This window comes from Pristiophorus japonicus, chromosome 1 (genome assembly GCF_044704955.1).
Source record: "Pristiophorus japonicus isolate sPriJap1 chromosome 1, sPriJap1.hap1, whole genome shotgun sequence".
Classification (NCBI taxonomy): domain Eukaryota; kingdom Metazoa; phylum Chordata; class Chondrichthyes; family Pristiophoridae; genus Pristiophorus; species Pristiophorus japonicus.
Window position 1 is genome coordinate 388,382,091 of NC_091977.1, and position 20,016 is coordinate 388,402,106.

Sequence of the window (20,016 nt, forward strand, 5' to 3'; positions counted from 1 at the left end):
AATGGCCTACTCCTGCACCTATTTTCTGTATTTCTATGTTTCTAAGAATCCAGGAAGGCGCCGAACACCTCAAGTCTCTGCGCCAGGAGCAAGCGGAGACCAAGCGCAAACAGCGGAAGGAGAGTCCGAGAGTCGGGAGTTCCTGGCGTTGGTGAGGCCTATAAAGGCTCAGCGGCAGCGAGAGGCGGGAGTTCCTGGCATTGGTGAGGCCTATAAAGGCTCAGTGGCAGCGAGAGGCGGCGGCAGTCCGAGAGGCGGGAGTTCCTGGCGTTGGTGAGGCCTATAAAGGCTCAGTGGCAGCGAGAGGCGGCGGCAGTCCGAGAGGCAGGAGTTCCTGGCGTTGGTGAGGCCTATAAAGGCCCAGCAGCAGCGAGAGGCGGCGGCAGTCCGAGAGGCGGGAGTTCCTGGCGTTGGTGAGGCCTATAAAGGCTCAGCGGCAGCGAGAGGCGGCGGCAGTCCGAGAGGCGGGAGTTCCTGGCGTTGGTGAGGCCTATAAAGGCTCAGCGGCAGCGAGAGGTGGCGGTAGTCCGAGAGGCGGGAGTTCCTGGCGTTGGTGAGGCCTATAAAGGCTCAGCGGCAGCGAGAGGCGGCGGCAGTCCGAGAGGCGGGAGTTCCTGGCGTTGGTGAGGCCTATAAAGGCCCAGCGGCAGCGAGAGGTGGCGGCAGTCCGAGAGGCGGGAGTTCCTGGCGTTGGTGAGGCCTATAAAGGCTCAGCGACAGCGAGAGGCGGCGGCAGTCCGAGAGGCGGGAGTTCCTGGCGTTGGTGAGGCCTATAAAGGCTCAGCGGCAGCGAGAGGCGGCAGCAGTCCGAGAGTCGGGAGTTCCTGGCGTTGGTGAGGCCTATAAAGGCTCAGCGGCAGCGAGAGGCGGCGGCAGTCCGAGAGGCGGGAGTTCCTGGCGTTGGTGAGGCCTATAAAGGCTCAGCGGCAGCGAGAGGCGGCGGCAGTCCGAGAGGCGGGAGTTCCTGGCGTTGGTGAGGCCTATAAAGGTTCAGCGGCAGTGAGAGGCGGCGGCAGTCCGAGAGGCAGGAGTTCCTGGTGTTGGTGAGGCCTATAAAGGCTCAGCGGCAGCGAGAGGCGTACCTGTGCAGCTGCAGCGGGGAGAGAAGGCAAAAAAGAAGTAGAAAGAAATCAAAAGGTGACGTCACAGCCAAGGGGGTGAGTGATTGGCTGGTGATTGGTGAGTAGTTTTTCTTTTTTCTCGTCTATATCAGTGAGTAAACGTTAACATTGTTGTTGCCAATTTAAGTGTATCTAAGGGTTAAGTCATGGCAGGAGAGCTCGGTCGGGTGTTATGCTCCTCCTGTACCATGTGGGAACTCAGGGACGACTCCAGTGTCCCTGACGACTATGTGTGCAGGAAGTGTATCCACCTCCAGCTCCTGATGGACCGCATTGCGGAGTTGGAGCTGAGGGTGGATTCACTCTGAAGCATCCACGATGCTGAGAATGACGTGAGTATCACGTGTAGCGAGTTGGTCGTACCGCAGGGAAAGAGTCCACAGCCAGATAGGGAATGGAAGACCAACAGGAAGAGCAGTGCAAGGAAGGTAGTGCACGGGTCCCCTGTGGTCATCCCCCTGCAAAACAGATACACTGTTTTGGGTACTGTTGAGGGGGATGACTCATCAGGGGAAGGCAGCAGCAGCCAAGTTCATGGCACCATGGCTGGCTCTGTTGCACAGGAGGGCAAGAAAAAGAGTGGGAGAGTGATAGTGATAGGGGATTCAATTGTAAGGGGAATAGATAGGCGTTTCTGCGGCCGCAACCGAGACTCCAGGATGGTATGTTGCCTCCCTGGTGCAAGGGTCAAGGATGTCTCGGAGCGGGTGCAGGACATTCTAAAAAGGGAGGGAGATCAGCCAGTTGTCGTGGTGCACATTGGTATCAATGACATAGGTAAAAAAAGGGATGAGGTCCTACGAAACGAATTTAAGGAGCTAGGAGCTAAATTAAAAAGTAGGACCTCAAAAGTAGTCATCTCGGGATTGCTACCAGTGCCACGTGCTAGTCAGAGTAGGAATCGCAGGATAGCGCAGATGAATACGTGGCTTGAGCAGTGGTGCAGCAGGGAGGGATTCAAATTCCTGGGGCATTGGAACCGGTTCTGGGGGAGGTGGGACCAGTACAAACCAGACGGTCTGCACCTGGGCAGGACCGGAACCAATGTCCTAGGGGGAGTGTTTGCTAGTGCTGTTGGGGTGGAGTTAAACTAATAAGGCAGGGGGATGGGAACCAATGCAGGGAGACAGAGGGAAACAAAAAGGAGGCAAAAGCAAAAGACAGAAAGGAGATGAGGAAAAGTGGAGGGCATAGAAACCCAAGGCAAAGAAAAAAAAGTACCATTGTACAGCAAAATTCTAAAAGGACAAAGGTTGTTAAAAAAACAAGCCTGAAGGCTTTATGTCTTAATGCAAGGAGTATCCGCAATAGGTGGATGAATTAACTGTGCAAATAGATGTTAACAAATATGATGTGATTGGGATTACGGAGACGTGGCTCCAGGATGATCAGGGCTGGGAACTCAACATCCAGGGGTATTCAACATTCAGGAAAGATAGAATAAAAGGAAAAGGAGGTGGGGTAGCATTGCTGGTTAAGGAGGAAATTAAAGCAATAGTTCGGAAGGACATTAGCTTGGATGATGTGGAATCTATATGGGTGGAGCTGCAGAACACCAAAGGGCAAAAAACATTAGTGGGAGTTGTGTACAGACCTCCAAACAGTAGTAGTGATGTTGGGGAGGGCATCAAACATGAAATGAGGAGTGCATGCAACAAAGGTGCAGCAGTTATAATGGGTGACTTTAATATGCACATAGATTGGGCTAACCAAACTGGAAGCAATACGGTGGAGGAGGATTTCCTGGAGTGCATAAGGGATGGTTTTTTAGACCAATATGTCGAGGAACCAACTCGGGGGGAGGCCATCTTAGACTGGGTGTTGTGTAATGAGAGAGGATTAATTAGCAATCTCGTTGTGCGAGGCCCCTTGGGGAAGAGTGACCATAATATGGTGGAATTCTGCATTAGGATGGAGAATGAAAAAGTTAATTCAGAGACCATGGTCCAGAACTTAAAGAAGGCTAACTTTGAAGGTATGAGGCATGAATTGGCTAGGATAGATTGGCAAATGATACTTAAGGGGTTGACTGTGGATGGGCAATGGCAGACATTTAGAGACCGCATGGATGAACTACAACAATTGTACATTCCTGTCTGGCGTAAAAATAAAAAAGGGAAGGTGGCTCAACCGTGGCTATCAAGGGAAATCAGGGATAGTATTAAAGCCAAGGAAGTGGCATACTAATTGGCCAGAAATAGCAGCGAACCCGGGGACTGGGAGAAATTTAGAACTCAGCAGAGGAGGACAAAGGGTTTGATTAGGGCAGGGAAAATGGAGTATGAGAAGAAGCTTGCAGGGAACATTAAGACGGATTGCAAAAGTTTCTATAGATATGTAAAGAGAAAAAGGTTAGTAAAGACAAACGTAGGTCCCCTGCAGTCAGAATCAGGGGAAGTCATAACGGGGAACAAAGAAATGGCGGACCAATTGAACAAGTACTTTGGTTCGGTATTCACTAAGGAGGACACAAACAACCTTCCGGATATAAAAGGGGTCGGAGGATCTAGTAAGGAGGAGGAACTGAGGGAAATCCTTATTAATCGGGAAATTGTGTTGGGGAAATTGATGGGATTGAAGGCCGATAAATCCCCAGGGCCTGATGGACTGCATCCCAGAGTACTTAAGGAAGTCGCCTTGGAAATAGTGGATGCATTGAAAGTCATTTTCCAACATTCCATTGACTCTGGATCAGTTCCTATGGAGTGGAGGGTAGCCAATGTAACCCCACTTTTTAAAAAAGGAGGGAGAGAGATAACAGAGAATTATAGACCGGTCAGCCTGACATCGGTAGTGAGTAAAATGATGGAATCAATTATTAAGGATGTCATAGCAGTTCATTTGGAAAGAGGTGACATGATAGGTCCAAGTCAGCATGGATTTGTGAAAGGGAAATCATGCTTGACAAATCTTCTGGAATTTTTTGAGAATGTTTCCAGTCGAGTGGACAAGGGCGAACCAGTTGATGTGGTATATTTGGACTTTCAGAAGGCTTTCGAGAAGGTCCCACACAAGAGATTAATGTGCAAAGTTAAAGCACATGGGATTGGGGGTAGTGTGCTGACATGGATTGAGAACTGGTTATCAGACAGGAAGCAAAGAGTAGGAGTAAATGGGGACTTTTCAGAATGGCAGGTAGTGACTAGTGGGGTACCGCAAGGTTCTGTGCTGGGGCCCCAGCTGTTTACACTGTACATTAATGATTTAGACGAGGGGATTAAATGTAGTATCTCCAAATTTGCAGATGACACTAAGTTGGGTGGCAGTGTGAGCTGCGAGGAGGATGCTATGAGGCTGCAGAGCGACTTGGATAGGTTAGGTGAGTGGGCAAATGCATGGCAGATGAAGTATAATGTGGATAAATGTGAGGTTATCCACTTTAGTGGTAAAAACAGAGAGACAGACTATTATCTGAATGGTGACAGATTAGGAAAAGGGGAGGTGCAAAGAGAAATGGGTGTCATGGTACATCAGTCATTGAAGGTTGGCATGCAGGTACAGCAGGCGGTTAAGAAAGCAAATGGCATGTTGGCCTTCAAAGCGAGGGGATTTGAGTACAGGGGCAGGGAGGTGTTGCTACAGTTGTACAGGGCCTTGGTGAGGCCACACCTGGAGTATTGTGTACAGTTTTGGTCTCCTAACCTGAGGAAGGACATTCTTGCTATTGAGGGAGTGCAGCGAAGGTTCACCAGACTGATTCCCGGGATGGCGGGACTGACCTATCAAGAAAGACTGGATTAACTGGGCTTGTATTCACTGGAGTTCAGAAGAATGAGAGGGGACCTCATAGAAACATTTAAAATTCTGACGGGGTTAGACAGGTTAGATGCAGGAAGAATGTTCCCAATGTTGGGGAAGTCCAGAACCAGGGGACACAGTCTAAGGATAAGGGGTAAGCCATTTAGGACCGAGATGAGGAGGAATTTCTTCACCCAGAGAGTGGTGAACCTGTGGAATTCTCTACCACAGAAAGTTGTTGAGGCCAATTCACTAAATATATTCAAAAAGGAGTTAGATGAAGTCCTTACTACTAGGGGGATCAAGGGGTATGGCGAGAAAGCAGGAATGGGGTACTGAAGTTGCATGTTCAGCCATGAACTCATTGAATGGCGGTGCAGGCTAGAAGGGCCGAATGGCCTACTCCTCCACCTATTTTCTATGTTTCTATGTTAACCCAACCAACCAGCCCTTCAACCGACGTCTCCTCAACCACCGTCTGCCCCACTTGTGACAGAGACTGTATCTGAGAACTAATTTTTACTGTGGAAGCAAGTCATCTTCGACTCCGAGGGAATGCCTAAGGAAAAGGAATCTGAGCTAAAATCAAATGCAGCAGCAAAGCTACCTAATGCCACATTTGATTATTTAGAAATCAGCTTGTAATTCTGGTGCATTAGCTGCAGTATCACTGTAGCATACTAAATTTGCTTGTATTTGAAGTACAGCATCTGCATAGGCATAATTTATAGGGAACAGAGGAAGAACAGGAAATTAGAAACCAATCTCTGAAAACTATTAAAATTTTTTTACCTAACTGCCACTCTCCCACTTCGACAACAAATGTTGTAAAGTACTATATACTGTGGTTAAATAACTCATTTTAGTAATTGCATTAGTGTTCCCCTGCACATAACATATGAGTGTTTTGCTTTTTGTCACTGGACTCTGTTAGTTATAGCTAGAAATTCAATTTTTACTGTCTTTCTACATTTGCTTTCAACAGATGTATGTCCTATTTATACTTTAATTGTACTAAGCCAAATTGCTTGATCCTTTTTTTCATTTTTGAGGTGATATAATTCATGCTCTATCCACCCTTTTTTTTTCCAATTTTTCTCTCCTGTAAATTTACCATCAGCCACTCACCTCCTACATGTGAGACAGCAGACAGTCTGTTCCCTGGCCAATATGACATTTGACCAAATAACAGGAAATGCACAGAATGGACTCTGCTCAGTGCCTCCATACAACAAGACAGCAGGAATCAAGACTGTAGCAGCTGTGTGGGAAATAGGAAAAAAATCACTTTCTGCTGGGGTTAAAACATATTTTGGGGGCACAGATGGGAAAGCTGGTATATCTGATGCTGGAAGGCTTGACATTTAACCTGAATCCCCAAAACAAAAACATGTTCTGTTCTCCAAAATTAACTTCCATCATTTTATAAATTTAAAAAGTAAGCTTTGATTAATTAAAACACAAAACATGAACATGGAATGAGAATAGGCTATTCAACAACTTACAACTCTAGAAAGCTCTACATGTGCAGAGAGACATGTCAGGGAACTGTACAGGGCACTGGATAACACGTGGCCACCAAGTGAGAAGGAGAAAGGAAAAAGCAGGGTTAGGAAGAGATAAAAACACCGTTGAAACTAAAGATTTTAGAAGGATTTTAAAAACAGAGTGGTGACAAGACCAAGGTCCTAAAGCAGGGATTTCCATGTGGTGGGGACACAATAGTAGAAGGAGTGGCTGCTGATGGTGCAATGGCGGGAAAGGAGAATGTGAATAATACTGCCATCAGAAGAGCTGAAGGTGTGTGAAGGAATATGCTGCGTATGAATAAAGAGTCTGACTAGATACTGTGAGCTCAAAGTAAGGTGTGACCGTAGTCATTTATTGCAGGTTTCCAGAATGCCGCTCCAGCCTGTGAGGTCTCCTTAAGTACCAGTGCTTCCAAGGGATTGTGGGAGCCCTTGGGACTCCAGGGGATGAGCCACCTGGTGGCTATACAAGGTATATACAGGTTTACATATATAACAACACTCCCCGCAAAAGTCAATAGTGCAACTATTTACAAGGTGAGTTGATCTGGGGCTTTTCTTTCCCTGGTTGATCGTCTCGGTGCAAATGCTGGTTTTAGTGAATTGTTTGTTGGGCCCTCGCTGGGCTGCTGGTGCAGCTGGCCTTGCTGGGCTGCCTGGGGTGGCGACTCCTGCTGGGCTGCTGCTGGTGATGGGTTCTGCTTCGTGATCAACTGTGGTGTCGGTTGCCACTGTGTGTATGTTGGGGGGGTCAAAGAAGGTAGGGTCCAATGTAGGTTGCTCTGGATAGTCTGTGAATCTGAGTTTGATTTAGTCCAAGTGTTTCCGGTGGATGAGTCCATTTGAAAGTTTGACCTGAAACACCCTACTCCCCTCTTTGGCCACAACAGTGTCGGGAAGCCACTTGGGACCTTGTCCATAGTTCAACACAAATACAGGATCATTGATTTCAATTTCGCGTGACACATTTGCGCTATCATGATATGTACTTTATTGAAGCCGCCTGCTCTCTACCTGTTCCTGCAGATCAGGGTGGACTAATGAGAGCCTTGTCTTGAGTGCCCTTTTCATGAGCAGTTCAACGGGTGGAATCCCAGTGAGCGAGTGGGGTCTCGTGCGGTAGCTAAGCAGGACTCGGGATAGGCGAGTTTGCAGTGAGCCTTCAGTTATCTTCTTCAAGCTCTGCTTGATGATTTGCATTGCTCTCTCTGCCTGACCATGAGATGCTGGTTTGAACGGGGCAGATGTAACATGTTTGATCCCATTACGGGTCATGAACTCTTTGAACTCGACACTGGTGAAACATGGCCCATTGTCGCTCACAAGGACATCAGGCAGGCCGTGCATGGCAAACATAGCCCGCAGGTTTTCAGTGGTGGCAGCGGAAGTGCTTGCCGACATTATCTCACATTCAATCCATTTGGAGTACGCATCTACAACCACGAGGAACATTTTACCCAAAAATGGGCCTGCATACTCAACATGGACCCTGGACCACGGTTTGGCGACGCATCACATGCTCGTACCAAACGCTTACATGGATCATACCACACAAGCAATTTGTTTGAGCATAACAATGTTCTAGCTTTTACAAAAGCATTTTCTTGGCTTTTACCCCATACACACTCATCTCCTTTACATAGTAAGGCATACAGGGGTTCTAACAATGTGCTGAGACCCGGTAAGAAGTTACCAAAGTAATTCAGGAGTCCTAGAAACGACCGCAGCTCCGTCACGTTCTGTGGCCTCGGTACGTTCTCGGTTGCCTCGGTCTTTGAAATGGTGGGTCTGATACCGTCCGCTGCGATTCTTCTCCCCAGGAACTCCACTTCAGGTGCCAGGAAAACACATTTCGAGTGTTGTAACCTGAGCCCCATGTGGTTGAGTCGACTAAGAAGCTCCTCCAGGTTCTCCAGATGCTCGACTGTGTCCCGACCTGTAACCAAGATGTCGTCCTGGAAGACCACCGTGCGTGGGACCGACTTTAGTAAGCTTTCCATATTTCTCTGAAATATCGCCACAGCTGATCGAATTCCAAATGGGCATCTGTTGTGAATGAAGAGATGTTTGTGCGTGTTGATACAGGTGAGGCCCTTCGATGATTCCGCCAGCTCCTGCGTCATGTAGGCCGAGGTCCAGTCCAGCTTCGTGCATGCCTTTCCTCCTGCCAGTGTCGCAAAAAGGTCATCAGCCTTTGGTAGTGGGTATTGATCCTGCAGGGAGAAACGATTGATAGTTACTTTGTAATCACCACAGATTCTGATGGTGCCCTCTCCCTTGAGGACTGGAACAATTAGACTGGCCCACTCATTGAATTCGATCGGCGAAATGATGCTCTCTCATTGCAGCCGGTCCAGCTCGATCACCACCTCTCTCTCATCATGTACGGTACTGCTCTCGCCTTGTGATGGATGGGTCGTGCCCCCGGAATTAGGTGGATCTGCACTTTTGCTCCTTGGAACTTCCCGATGCCTGGTTCGAACAGCAAGGGAAACTTGTTTAAGACCTGGGCACACGAAGTGTCGTCAGTGGACAAGAGCGCTCAGACGTCATCCCAGTTCCAGCGTATCTCTCCCAGCCAGGTCATATGCTCAGGTATAGAAGACACTTGGCATTTAAAAGGTTAATTCTAACCAGTTCTCCAGACTATGGGTGTGATTTACAATCAGGAACATTTTGTAACAGGAATTTACAATCATGTCTTTAAACAAAACAGATCGGCACTATGCAGCTTACTCCCTATTAAAAACTATCTCAATGCAACACCTGCCCTTTTACCTCCTCCCTTCTCACTATCCGGGGCCCCAACAACTATGTCCACGTAAAACAGCGATTTACTTGTTTTTTTTTCAATCTGGCATACTGTAATTACTGCTCATGATGGAATCTCCTCTACACTGGGCAGACCAAACACAGATTGGGTGATTGTTTTGCAAAACATCTCTGTTCAGTTCGCAAGTGTGGTCTTGAGCTTCCAGTCGCCTGTCACTTTAATTCTCTGCCCCATTCCCTAACCTCTCTGTCCTTGGCCTCCTACACTGTTCTCATGAAGCTCAATGGAAGCTTGAGGAATACCACTTCATCATTCGATTAGGCACTTTAATTAGTGCCTTCCTACAACACTGCGTTCAACAATTTCACATCTTAACCACTGCTCCCATTTTTTCAGTCGCAGCTGTTGGTACTATTTCTGCTGTTGCCATTTATAGCTCCTCTAGACCCATCTTTTGTTTCTTTACTTGTCCCATTACCATCCCCTTTTGCCTTGCACTATCATTGTGATTATTTGCATGGGGTCTTCTGTGTCCTTCTATGCGTTCACACCATATGGGAGTGGAGCCGAAACACCGTCCCACCCCCACTAAAACCACGCATACGCATCTGACGTTGCGCTGCGCATGTGCACCAGAGGTTCCAAATGTGCATGCACCTAGCCGCAGGGCTGAGGCCTGCGACCTCAATCACGCTTTCCTTGGCTCCCTGTGGAGAAAGTTAGGGGATTGGGGGGTGGGGGGGGTGGTGGCTGGTGGAGAGGAGATTGGGGGGTGGGGGGGAAGAGAAATGTTCAGAGGGAGGTGCTCGGAGTGGGGCGGGGGAGGGGGGGGGAGAGGAGCGCGGAAGGGGGAGAGCAGGTCAGGAGCTCAGGGAGAGGGAGGAGGAGAAGGTCAGGAGGAGCCCGGTGGGGGGGTAGGAGGAGGAGAAGGTCAGAAACTCGGGTGGGGGAGGAGGAGAAGGTCAGGAGCTCAGTGGGCAGGTGGGGCACGGTTAGAGCAGGGAGAGAACAGTGGGGATGGGGAAAGAACGTGATCCAGGTCTAATGGGGTGGGGGATGAGAACGAGAACATGATATAGATGGGAAGACAGATCACCTTCTCCACCTTCTGTAGATGTGGATCACGTTCTTCCAATTGAGTGAATTAGTGAATCCCTTCTCACACAGTGAGCAGGTGAATAATCTCTCCCCAGTGTGAACTTGCTGGTGTATCACTAGGTTGGATGACTGAGTGAATCCCTTCCCAAACACAGAGCACGTGAATGGCCTCTCCACAGTGTGAACTCACTGGTATGTCAGAAGATTGATACACACATGCACCCCACACAAATGGACCCCACTCACACAGAACCCACTCACATGGTCCCTTCATTCTGAATTAAAACATTTTTTATCACTTACAAAAAAGTAACAAACCCACTAATTTGAGTATAAAGTCTTTTATTTTACCAGACAAAGACAATTCTAATTACAATTGCAGAACACAAGATAATAGAGAATCTTCACAAAACTAACTGCACTTCCACTTTCTGTAGGTTATGTGACAAGACTGGATCAAATTACATATTGCAGACTGCTCTACAGCAGGCAGGATCAAATTATACATTCCACACAAACTGTTGAGAGTGTTTTGTCCACCAATCAGAAATCTGGTCCAACTCACTGGTGTTGCAAATAAATGCTGCCTTGCACCATCATCCCTTTTGTCATTTGGTCTTTCCTGCCTTCCACCCTACCACAGACCTTCCCTTTTGTTCTTTCCTCTCCACCCCCCTTTCATTGACTCTGCACTGGCTTAACACCTGTTACCTCTCAAACTTTTTCCCGTTCTGATGAAAGGTCATTGACCTGAATCTTTAACTTTGTTTCTCTCTCCACAGATGCTGGCTGACCTGCTGAGTATTTCCAGCATTTTCTGTTTTTATTACATAATATTTCACCGTGTTCCTCACTTCTGCATGCTTACACCATCAGCCACAAATTTAAAATTAAATAGAAACTGCTAATGAAAAAATACAGATAACTGGAATAAGATTATTAATAATGTAACATTTGTAATGAGTTTTATAATGCTTTGTCTTTGGGTTCACCTCAGGAATCATTTCAAAGTGTATTAAATGTCTGACTTGTATCCACTATTGCCTCTATTCTATTCCAAAGGCAAAAGGAGGTTGGGAAGAGAACAGATAATGCAACCAACCTGAAAAATCAATTCAGACAAAAAGGGAGAACACAAACTCCAAGTCTTTCAGAAAACAAATTGTATCTTGAACAATTTTCCTTACTGCTCTCATTCCATGGACAGTACCTTTTGTCATCAGCACATTTAATTTTTGGTCACAAGGATGCATACTTCATATTTTGGTGTAAATGAAATCTAATCATTCAAAACATTAACTCCTTAAAGCTTTTATTTTAACACAAGCAATGTTACAATATGGAATTCTCTCCTGCTCCAACACCTTCCTTTTCACTTCAGATTTTCAAAGTCTTTGTACCTGCTCCCATAAAACAACCAATAGTTGTTTAGTACCTCAAACCATCCCATTTGTTGTTTATCTACTGCAGTAGTGATACTATAGACTTTATCATCAAATTACAAAAATATAAAGGAAGGGCAAATTGTGGAGCTGGGGGATAGCAACTTCCCCCCAATTTGAGTATAGGAGCAGGGAAGTCTTACTGCAGTTGTACAGAGCCTTGGTGAGGCCACATCTTGAATATTGTGTACAGTTTTGGTCTCCTAATCTGAGGAAGGACATTCTTGCTATTGAGGGAGTGCAACAAAGGTTCACCAGACTGATTCCCAGGATGGCAGGGGACTGACATATGAAGAAAGACTGGATTGACTAGGCTTATATTCACTGGAATTTAGAAGAATGAGAGGGGATCTCATAGAAACAAAATTCTGACGGGATTGGACAGATTGGCAGGAAGAATGTTCCCATTGGGGAAGTCCAGAACGAGGGGTCACAGTCTAAGGATAAGGGTTAAGCTATTTAGGACCAAGAGATAATTGTGAACCTGTGGAATTCTCTACCACAACAAGTTGTTGAGGCCTGTTCGTTAGATATATTCAAAAGGGAGTTAGATGTGGCCCTTACGGCTAAAGGGATCAAGGGGTATGGAGAGAAAGCAAGAATGGGGTACTGAAGTTGCATGATCAGCCATGATCATATTGAATGGTGGTGCAGACTCAAAGGGCCTATGCCTGCACCTATTTTCTATGTTTCTATGTTTTTATATTTCTAAGACAAGGCTTATAACCTGACTCTTATAATGATTATATAAGTGGATTGTTAGATTCATTTATTTCCCATCACCTATATTTCTACTCATGCCACTCCATAGTATTACGCAGTAGTAGCAGTGGATCTTGCAGAGAATTGGGCAGGTGGTTAATCAAACTCCAGAGGGGAAACAAGCTTTGACCATGTGAATACTCTTATAAATGTACAGGTAGAGCATCCGAAATCCGGAAACCTCGGGTTCGAGGCCGTTCTAGATTTTGAGTATTTCCAGATTTCAGAACTTCTTTCGATGTCCAGAATCCAGAAATGCCTGGGCCAAGGAAAGGGTGCTGGGGCGGCGGCTGAGGGTCAGTGGAGGGTCCGGAGACAGCGGCGGTGCTGCGGGTCCAGGTTCGGCAGCATCGGCGGCCGGGAAAACGCTGCATTGAAAACCTGCGGGAAAGGTAAGTTAAAGTTTTTATTTTTAAATTATTTTTCAGTGATTTAGTAGGTAAGGGTTTTGTGAATTTTTTGTTTTGGTGTTTTCCCCCCTCCCTAGGCCCAACTCGCAACTTTAAAAAATAGCGGAGTGATTAACAGTATTTTTGGCGAAAAAAATACAGCTATCGGTGTTTAAAAAAATGTCCGGATTTCAGAACAATTTCCGGATTCCGGTTGACCCCTCCATGGATCAGCACAATGTCCGGATTTCGGAACATTCTGAATTTTGGAACTCCAGATTTTGGACGCTCAACCTGTACTTGCAAAGACACAATCTGTTTAATTTTAAAATATAGACACATGTAGATGCAAGAACTTAATTTACTTTGATTTCTTATGACTTTCAGTTAGTAAGACCTTAAGCTTCTACTCTTATTCAAAGCTAAGAGCTTGACTTAATTTGTGGCTTAAATCAACAATCACCTGCATCTCAATCACTTTATTAAAGCAATTATTTGCTGTTATTAGTCAAAGATTATATTTTAATTCACTGCAAACTTCAAATTACAAATGACACAACTGCAAAAACAGAATATGATACTGTCAATACCAACAATTTGCATTGATCATTGTCATAGGCAGTCCCTCGAAATTGGGGAAGACTTGCCTCCACTCTAAAGCGAGTTCTCAGGTGTCAGTACAATCCAATACGGGAATTACAGTCTCTGTCACAGGTGGGGCAGACAGTCATTGAAGGAATGCGTGGGTGGGGAGTCTGGTTTGCCGCACGCTCCTTCCGCTGCCTGCGCTTGTTTTCTGCATGCGCTCGGCGAAGAAACTCGAGGTGCTCAGCGCCCTCCCCGATGCTCTCCTTCCACTTAGGGTGGTCTTTGTCCAGGGACTTCCAGGTGTCAGTGGGGATGTTGCATTTTTATCAAGGAGGCTTTGAGCGTGTCCTTGAAACATTTCCTCTGCCAATCTGGGGCTCACTTGCCGTGTAGGCGTTCTGAGTAGAGCGCTTGCTTTGGGAGTCTTGTGTCAGGTATGTGAACAATGTGGCCCGCCCAACGGAGCTGGTCGAATGTAGTCAGTGCTTCGATGCTGGGGATGTTGGCTTGATCAAGGACACTATCGGTGGTGTGTCTGTCCTCCCAGGGGATTTGCAGGATATAGCGCCTTTGATGTATCAAAATGTCCCAAGGCATTTCAGAGGAGTGTTATCAAACAAAATTTGACACCGAGCCACATAAGGACATATTAGGGCAGATGACCAAAAACCTGGACAAAGAAGCAGGTTTTAAGGAGGTTCTTAAAGGAGGAGAGTGAGGTAGAGAGGTGGAGAGGTTTAGGGAGGTAATTCCAGAGATTAGAGTCCAGGCAACTGAAAGCGTGGCCACCAATGGTGGAGTGATTAAAATCGGGGATACATAAGAGGCCAGAATTGGAGGAGTTCAGAGATCTGGAAGGGTTGTCAGGCTGGAGGAGGTTACAGAGATAGGGAGGAGCGAGGTCATGGAGAGATTTGAAAACAAGGATGAATATTTAAAAATTGAGATATTACCAGACTGGGAGCCACTGTTGTTATACCATATGTAGAAGTAGGTTGCAAACCTTGACAGGTAAAATTGTACTGACTGACCCAATTTATTGTAAGCAATGTAATGCATGCAATACTTCAATAATCAGGCATGCATTTAGTTGTGCAAAATAGCTCCAATTAAGCAATAATGAATACAAAGGTGTGTGTATATCAGGCTGAAAGGAACAGGTACTGGCAGCTGTCAACCTGGAAATTGAATTTGAGATACTTGCAACACTGAGTCTAAATGCTGTGTGAAAATCTATTACAGATGACTAGTCCCCAAGACAAACTACCTGAATGATTTGATGCAGTGTTACTACCTTGAAATTTGCTGAGTCACTTGTCCAATATTCTAAGATTCAAGATGGGCCTGACTTTTTGGGCACCACAAACAATCATGAAAATGTTTTATTTGCTGAAATGGAGTAAACTGATCAATTGCAGTGGATAACAGAAAACGATCTATCTTAACTCTACCTGGCTGGGTTTGCAGATAGGATGGGAAACCCAGCCCTGTGCTGCCATATCCAAAATTGAACAAAACTTTGTTCTTGGTACTTATAGCCCATCAGTTGTTCCACCACTTGCTCACAAAAGAGACCTTTGCCATCAAAGTGCATCTGGATCAGCAGTTTTTACAGTTCCTGAGGGAGCTCTGACAAACCTATCCAAGCAAGCTACAACAGAAAGATCCTTTAAGCAATAGACATTGGCCCAAAGATTGCGACCAGTGGCGTACTATGGAGTACTCTGCCGACCTATGAAAAGAATTCGCATTTGCCTTGTGTGAGGCCTCACATGTAGAATTGCTGCTTGGCGCTGCAGTTATATTGCATCACTAAGCCCAGGAGCGCAGCGTACAGCCTATGTGTTAAGAGAAGACATGCCCACAAAATCTGTCAAAACTAAGCCATGCCCACAGAAACTTCTTTCAGTCTGTAGCATTGAAATTACCTTTTAAAGATTTTTTAAAACTTTTAAAAGCTTTTGGAAACTTAAAAATTTAAAAAAATAATTTTTAAAACTTTAAATGTAATGGTAAATTGTTCCTTAATATTAAATTTAGATGTAAATATTTTAGAGAACATTCACATTACATATTTCATTGCGAGACAGTTACTGAATGCATTAAATGAAAACAAATAGAGAAGATAGAATTGTTGGCAAAATACGTAGAATTGCACAGTTACCAAAATTGGTACTTGGCCTTATTTCATATTTTGCAATTCAACCTAGAATCCCCTGGTGGTGACACAAGTCGGGTGGGCATGAAGAACTCCACATAGGACAAAGGGCTCAATTTTCCCCAGTGATTTGCGCCATTTTTTTTGGAGCAGGCTACTCTTTTTGGCCAAAGTTGAAAAACCAGAGTTTCCCCAATCAATTTGCACCAGTGTAACTCAGTTAGTTATGGTTTTTTCCGCCAAAGAGGACTTAACCAGCCACTTGCACCAATTCTGGTCATTTTTGGAAGTTTGGCCAGCTGAGAGTTACTCCAGTTCTGCTTAGGCCAGCGTATATGGCCTCTCCAGAAAACCCTTGTGGAGAATTAAATAAATTGGCGCAAGTAAGGAAATCAGCATAGCAGGTGCCTGGACACACACTAAAAGAATTGAAAAACACATAGCAGCAACTTACTTCCAACCCCGCTCGAAAGCTGTCCGGTCCCATTCTAGGTCCCCATTCTCCCGGTTCTGTCCCATTCTTGGTCCCCGGTTCGCACACACATGAGAGAGGGAGAGAGAGAGAGAGAGAGGAGAGAGAGAGAGAGAGAGAGAGAAAGAGAGAGAAAAAAGCTGGCTGTATGTTTCACTTTGCAGCCTCAGTTCGCATTGTGTCCCTGGATACCATGGCAGCCCTTGGCGCAGATCAAGGCTCCACCCACAAAATTAAAGGACAGGTTAGGCCACGCCAAAATGAAGAAATCCAACGGGGAAACGTAGAACATTTTTTGGGGGCGTACTTGGGCCCCCAAAAATCAGATGTAACTCTTCAAGTCCTCCAAAAAAAGCTTTGGGAAAATTGAGTCCCAAGATTTGGAACCATTTGTGGTTCTGAACTGAAGCTTTACCTTGGATGCAGATCCTTCTTGTGCTTCCATTTCTGGGTCACCCTGATGTTTATCATTTACCCACCTTCACAACCTGACAGGGGTCTCTGTCCGATTGCTTTTCTTCGCCTCTTCCTTGCATCATCATCATCATCATCATAGGCAGTCCCTCGAAATCGAGGAAGACTTGCTTCTACTCTAAAAGTGAGTTCTCAGGTGACTGTGCAGTCCAATATGGGAATTACAGTCTCTGTCACAGGTGGGACAGATCGTCGTTGAAGGAAAGGGTGGGTGGGGAGTCTGGTTTGCCGTACATTCCTTCCGCTGCCTGCACTTGTTTTCTACATGCTCTCAGCGATGAGACTCGAGGTGCTCAGCGCCCTTCCGGATGCTCTTCCTCCACTTAGGGCGGTCTTTGGCCAGGGATTCCCAGATGTCAATGGGAATGTTGCACCTTGTCAAGGATGTCCTTGAAATGTTTCCTCTGCCCATCTTTAGCTCGTTTGCCGTGTAGGAGTTCCGAGTAGAGCGCTTGCTTTGGGAATCTTATGTCGGGAAGCGGACAATGTGGCCCGCCCAAAGGAGCTGGTCGAGTGTGGTCAGTGCTTTGATGCTGGGGATGTTGGCCTGATCGAGAACACTGACGTTGGTGCGTCTATCCTCCCAGGGGATTTGCAGGATCTTGCGGAGACATCATTGGTGGTATTTCTCCAGCGATTTGAGGTATCTGCTGTATATGGGCCACATCTCTGAGCCATACAGGACGGCGGGTATCACTATAGCCTGTATCCTGTAGACCTCTTCCTTTAGCTCTGTCTCATCTGACTGTTTGTCTGAATTGTCTTTGGGGTAAGTATCATAGGTGGTACCAAAAAAGAACAAATTTAGCCCTGGTAGTAGGACCACTGACAACTAGTCCAGCTATGAATTTAAAATAGAGAAATTAATTGGGTTAAAACTTCTAGTGATGATATCCTATCAATCAGACAGGGATATCAGATATCAATACTGTTTGTACCTGAAGATTTCCCATGAGCTGAAGTGACTGGATAGAACTCAACTCTGAGATGGTGAAGGAGGAAAATTGGGGAGTGGGGGTTGAATCCAGAGCTGCAATATAATGTTGACAATCTGGGATTCCTCATGTCCACAATGATCACTCCAAAGTTAAACCACGATAGTAGGGTCTGTGCCCTACGAAAGAGGTGCCTCAAGGCTAAAGTGCGCCGAAGCGTCACAAACTCATCAAATTTGGTTACAACCAATGAAGCACTTTTGAAGTGTAGTCACAGTTGTAATATAGGAAACGCAACAGCCAGTTTTTGCACAGCAAGCTCCCAAAACAGCAATGAAATAATTGGCCAAATAATCTGTTTTAGTGTTGGCTAAGGAAATGTTGACCAGGAAACAGAATAGAGTTCTTTGATAGTGCTACTGAGGTTATCCTGAAGAATACAGGAGATATCACAATGAGAGTGGATAAGAAATTCAACAATGAGAAATGGGAAAATTGTAAAAGAATGGAGGAATAGAGAAATCTAGGGGCACTCAAAATATAAAACGATATGAATGAGAGGATAAGGAAATAGAATAAGAGTAGATGGCTCCAATTGAAGAGCTAGCACTGACACATGCATGATGAGCTGAATAGCCTCCTTCTGTGCTGTGATTTCTATGATTCTATGCTACACCGAGGAGTCACATAAAGTGTCATACCCATGGATTTTCAGACTGATTTGATACGGTTCTGCACAAAAAATTACTAGTTACTATTGAAACCCAATGATTGGAGACAACTTAGTGACATGGATAAAACTTGGTGGGACCGAGTAGACAGAATTGGGATAAAAGGTGCTCAAATGGAGCAGTGGCAAGTGTTATCCCCAATTAATTTGTGCAAGGGCCCCAGCTTTTCACAACAACTGTAGAATATAAAAGCAAGGAAGTATTGCTGCAGTTAACATAATCATCATCATCATAGGCAGTCCCTCGGAATCGAGGAAAACTTGCTTCCACTCTTAACATGAGTTCTTATGTGGCTGTACATTCAAATACGAGAACCACAGTCTCTGTCACAGGTGGGACAGTTAGTCATTGAGAGAAGGGGTGGGTGGGACAGGTTTGCCGTACGCTCTTTCCGCAGCCTGCGCTTGATTTCTGCATGCTCTCGGCGACGATTTGAGGTGCTCAGCATCCTCCCTGATGCATTTCCTCCACATATCGCGGTCTTTGGCCAGGGACTCCCAGGTGTCAGTGAGAATGTTGCACTTTATCAGGGAAGCTTTGAGGGTGATCTTGTAACATTTGCTCTGCCCACCTTTGGCTCGTTTGCTGTGAAGGAGTTCTGAGTAGAACGCTTGCTTTGGGAGTCTCGTGTCTGGCATGCGAACGATGTGGCCTGCCCAGCAGAGCTGATCAAGTGTGGTCAGTGCTTCAATGCTGGGGATGTTGGCCTGGTTAAAGATGCTAACATTGGTGTGTCTGTCCTTCCAGGGGATACAGAGCACAGGTTAGACCTCATTGAGAAAATTCTATTCCGTTTGAGCATCACACCGTAGGAAGGATAAATTGGTCTTAGTGAAAGTCCAGGATTGATCTATCAGGCTGCAAAATGCAATGCAGGGACATAGCTATGATGAGAAACAGAGTAAACATGGGTTACAGTCACCATCCTTATCTGAGGAAGGACATACTTGCCTCATAGACGGTGCAACAAAGGTTCACTAGATTTATTCCTGGGGTGAGAGGGTTGTCCTATGAGGAGAGATTGAGTAGATTGGGCCTATACTCCTCTGGAGTTTAGAGAAGTGATCGAATTGAAAACTATAAGATTCTGAGGGGGATTGACAAGTTAGATACTGAAAGGTTGTTTCCCCGGGCTGGAGAGTCTAGAACTAAGGGGCATATTTTAAGGATAAGATCGGCCATTTAAGCTTGAGATGAGGAGCAATTTCTTCACTCAGAGGGTTGTGAATCTTTGGAATTCTCGACCTCAAAGGGCTGTGGATACTGAATCATTGAGTATATTCAAGGCTGAGATAAATTTTTGGACTATAGGGGAATCAAAAGATACGGGGATCGTGTGGGAAAGTGAAGTTGAGGTTGAAGGGCATCCGTTATCTTACTGAATGGCGGAGCAAACTCGAGAGGCCATATGGCCACTCCTGCTCCTATTTGTTCCTATGGACATAAGGAAGTTAAAGGTGATTTGATTAAAATCTAAAAATAATGAAGTGAATTGATAGATGGCAACTCTTCCTTCTGGTATGGGATTCTAGAACAATATTCAAATTAGAACTAAGAGAATTAAATGTAAATTTATTCATACAAAGGGTTGTGCAAAATATAGACTGTAACATCCAAAAAGCCACAGAAACATAGAAACATAGAAAATAGGTGCAGGAGTAGGCCATTCGTCCCTTCGAGCCTGCACCACCATTCAATAAGATCATGGCTGATCATTCACCTCAGTACCCGTTTCCTGCTTTCTCTCCATACTCCTTGAACCCTTTAGCCATAAGGGTCATATCTAATTCCCTCTTGAATATATCT

The 20,016-nt window shown here is 45.6% G+C and overlaps 1 protein-coding gene across 1 annotated transcript in view; it reads right to left on the reverse strand.

The window, feature by feature from the left end:
- kcnb2b (potassium voltage-gated channel subfamily B member 2b) overlaps positions 1 to 20,016 on the reverse strand; it is a 528,359-nt gene that overhangs the window by 320,423 nt on the left and 187,920 nt on the right. The gene's annotated exons all lie outside the window — the stretch shown is intronic.